A 3,683-nucleotide genomic window follows, 5' to 3' on the forward strand; every position below is an offset into this window, starting at 1 on the left:
CATGTGCTACGTGTGGATTAAAGTATATATTAAACCAGTTCCACGTTTAGCGCTGGTGACATTACAATACATTAAGGGCTTTAATTTATTAAAATTTCCCACCTTTTTTGTTGCTAGATAGCTAGATATCAACATAAAAAATTGGAACATACTGAAATTTATATTGATATAACATAAATGTGAAAATAACTCTGTCATGCTTCACGACCAAACTGCTGAACCGAATTTGATGAAATTTGATGAATGAAGCAAAATTGAACTCCAAAAAAGGACATATGCATTTTCACTAACATATGACAACCAATACCCTAAAACGCGAACGAAACCGCTTGCAACTGCTACTTAGTATGTAAATAAAATAATCAAATTAATTTTACCATTTGTAACATTAGTGACAAAAGTTTGGGAAGCGGTGTCTTGTTAATTTCAAGTGGAGAGAAATACTAGGAAAGAAATATTTGTTTTAAAACGATTATTGGATGTGTGCACTTGTGTTACGCAAAAAATGCCCACTCTTTTGATTTAAGCACAAAACTAATTACTTTGTTTATAAGAGAACAAGCTAGTGTCCCAATAGCTATAAGTAACAGCTTGCTAATATCCCACAGCTGGGATGAGTTCGTGACGTTTGAAGAGACGGTTAGAAGATTAAACCGCAATGCTGTGGCATTTAACTTAATGTTGTAAATTAATGGATATAATTTTTGGATACACAAATGAAACAATTTTTTTTTTGTGCTTATTTGAACATTTATTAAAATGAATAGAATATATACAACTCAATAAACTTAAAATATAAATGGCTTTTAACGAATTTATATAATCATTTTTACATTTGATTTAATTACAAATAAAAAATATATGAAACATGTATGTTTTCCATAGTATCAGTGAATTGCCGAAACCCGGGATCGAACCAGGGACCTTTAGATCTTCAGTCTAACGCTCTCCCAACTGAGCTATTTCGGCGGTGACATGACAGCTCACTCGGGGGTAGGGCTTCGTGCAAGCAGCTCTGGACGCAGCGATACTCAGTATTGTTGTGTTCCGGTTTGAAGGGTGAGCCAGTGTAACTACACACAAAGGACATATCACCTTAGCTCCAAAGCTTGATGGCGCATTGGTAATATTTATCATGGTTAATATTTCTTATGGCTCCAATTTTTATGGGTAGTGGTGACTTTTCATTAGGTTACTTGTTCCCCAGTCTACGTACATTGTAAAAAAAGGTGATCATGAAAAATCATTATTAATATATATTTTAAATTAAGATTTCATACGAAACTCATTCGTTTAATGTTCTTAGTAAATGATAGTGTTTGTTTGTATATTTGTGCTCATATTTCGAATGATATTTTCGAAGCTTTTGCAACAAGCAACTGTAGCAACTGTGATTTAGCTTTGCGAGGAGTTCTGGGTACGCCAAATAAGGCCCTTCTTAATAATTACAAGATATATTTCGTCCTTAGGGATTTTATTCTATCCGTGCGAATCAGGGATGGGTAGCTAGTCTATACTATTTTTTTTATGGTATAGGTTATATGGCGGACGAGCATATGGGCCACCTGATGGTAAGTGGTCACCCCATAGACAATGACGCTGTAAGAAATATTAACTATTCCTTTCATCGTCAATGTGCCACCAACCTTGGGAACTAAGACGCTATGTCCTGTGCCTGTAGTTACACTGGCTCACTCACCCTTCAAACCGAAACACAACCATTCTGAGTATTTGGCGGTAGAATAACTGATGAGTGGGTGGTACTCAGACGGGCTTGCACAAAGCCAGACCACCAAGAAAATAAAATATTATAAAAGCGAAATTAATCTTTATCTTTTGATTTTCACGTGAAAAACAATGAACCGTACTTGATTAAATTAATACTTTTATTAAGAACTGAAATGCAAGCGAAGCCGCGAGCATTAACTAGTTATTGATAAATCTATTATACATCCGAGCAACCTGTGAAATAAGAGGTTCCACGTAACCAGTTTAGTTCCTTGTTCCCCTAAACATGGCCACAACTTTACTGCTTTCGGACAAGCCTTAACATAACTTACATTTTACAACATCGAATATAAATAGAACCATTAAATTTTATAGGAAATAAAACGTTTAATTTCTAAACCGAAAATAAAATATAAAAAATATTATATCGCTTTACGTCATTTGAAAAAACGTCCAGTTTAAAACGTTGATAGCGAATCACGTTGAAAATAAGTCGTAAATCACATTTCCGGTCGTGACTAGAACGGTGAATTTGGAAACATACGGGTGTTCATTGCGTACAGCACGACAGACGCACTGATGTTTTCATTCGTTGATTATTAATTATTAAAGTTATACATCTTTTGGTACAAAAATAATAAGAGTGATAACAAAACTATACTTTATTCAAGAAGGCGTCATTTAACAAACTATGTTGAGGGAAGATACTGGTTCGGAATCCAGAGAACCGTCAAGAAACTCAGTAGTTACTCTTTTTAAGAAATTTGAATGATATGGAAATTACATGATGTTGTTATTTGCTTAACCGCCAATTAAGTGTAGCTGTATTTTATTTCATTACAAATTAAAAGTATTAATTTTAAAATTCTTGAATAAAGATTTATTATAAGTAGTAGTTTTGAATGATGCGAAGTTTATTATACTTCGCTTAAAGGTATTTAGTTTAGAGCCTTTGAAGTTTTCTCTTTTATCTGTGAATTTTTGATTTTCCTATATCATAGTATCTATTTTTTTTAATTATTAAATGTATTAATTACCTTAATCACATTTTGACATGACCTGCAGAGATCTGCAGTGTTAAGCTTATAAAGTCATCAGCCATTACAAGTTTAAAATTAAATCGTGTGCATTTTTATTCAAACAATTCCTTTATTTTTCAGAAAGAAAATAGAAAGCGAGGAGACTCACATCCAACTCTATAACACAGGTTAGTGATGATGATGTGTTTCCATGCATTGATATAAGAAACACAAAAGACACAAAAAGGCCAATATTGTGCAAATACATTGTGATATGTCATTATTGACACAACAACATGACGATCAATTAAAACTAATCAAGCAATAATTGACCTTCTTCCCAGTTCACCTTCACCGATGATTACGGGTTCAAACCCAGTTCAACCACTGAATTTTCATGTACTTAATTTGTTTTCATAATTATTTTCGAGCTCGATGGTGAAGGAAGAAAACGTCATGAAATTCAGCCACATCTGTATCCACCAATCCGCGTTGTAGCAGCGTGATGAAATATGATCAAACCTTCTCCTCAAAGGGAGAAGAGGCCCAGCAGTGGGAAATATACAGGCTGTTATTGTTAAAAAAGTGTTTCCAGTTCATCCGACAGTCGTGTGTAATATTCGACCGTGTATCCGCTCGCCTACGACAGTGTGCGTGCACTATTATAGAAATTAAACTTGAGTCCACACGACATTTTCATGATTTCTGATTTCTATACAGCCATTGTTTATGTTCGGACATGTTCCGTATAATTGTGTTAAGTATCATTTAGACTTTAAATTTCAATCGAGATTTTCTCTTGTGCAATCATTGTTCGTTAATTAATGGTTCATTTGAAATACAATTCGGTTTAAATAATACTAAATTTATGTGACATAATGTATTTAACATGATTATTTAAGTAAGTTTGTTGTAAACACCCCACAGCTGGGCTAA

The 3,683-nt window shown here is 33.8% G+C and overlaps 1 non-coding gene across 1 annotated transcript; it reads right to left on the reverse strand.

Annotated features, from left to right (window-relative positions):
* Positions 1-896: 896 nt before the first annotated feature.
* Trnaf-gaa lies at positions 897-969 on the reverse strand. Its single transcript has one exon. It is a non-coding gene; the product is annotated as a tRNA-Phe (tRNA).
* Positions 970-3,683: the final 2,714 nt, after the last annotated feature.

Source organism: Vanessa cardui, chromosome 20 (assembly GCF_905220365.1).
Source record: "Vanessa cardui chromosome 20, ilVanCard2.1, whole genome shotgun sequence".
Classification (NCBI taxonomy): Eukaryota; Metazoa; Arthropoda; class Insecta; order Lepidoptera; family Nymphalidae; genus Vanessa; species Vanessa cardui.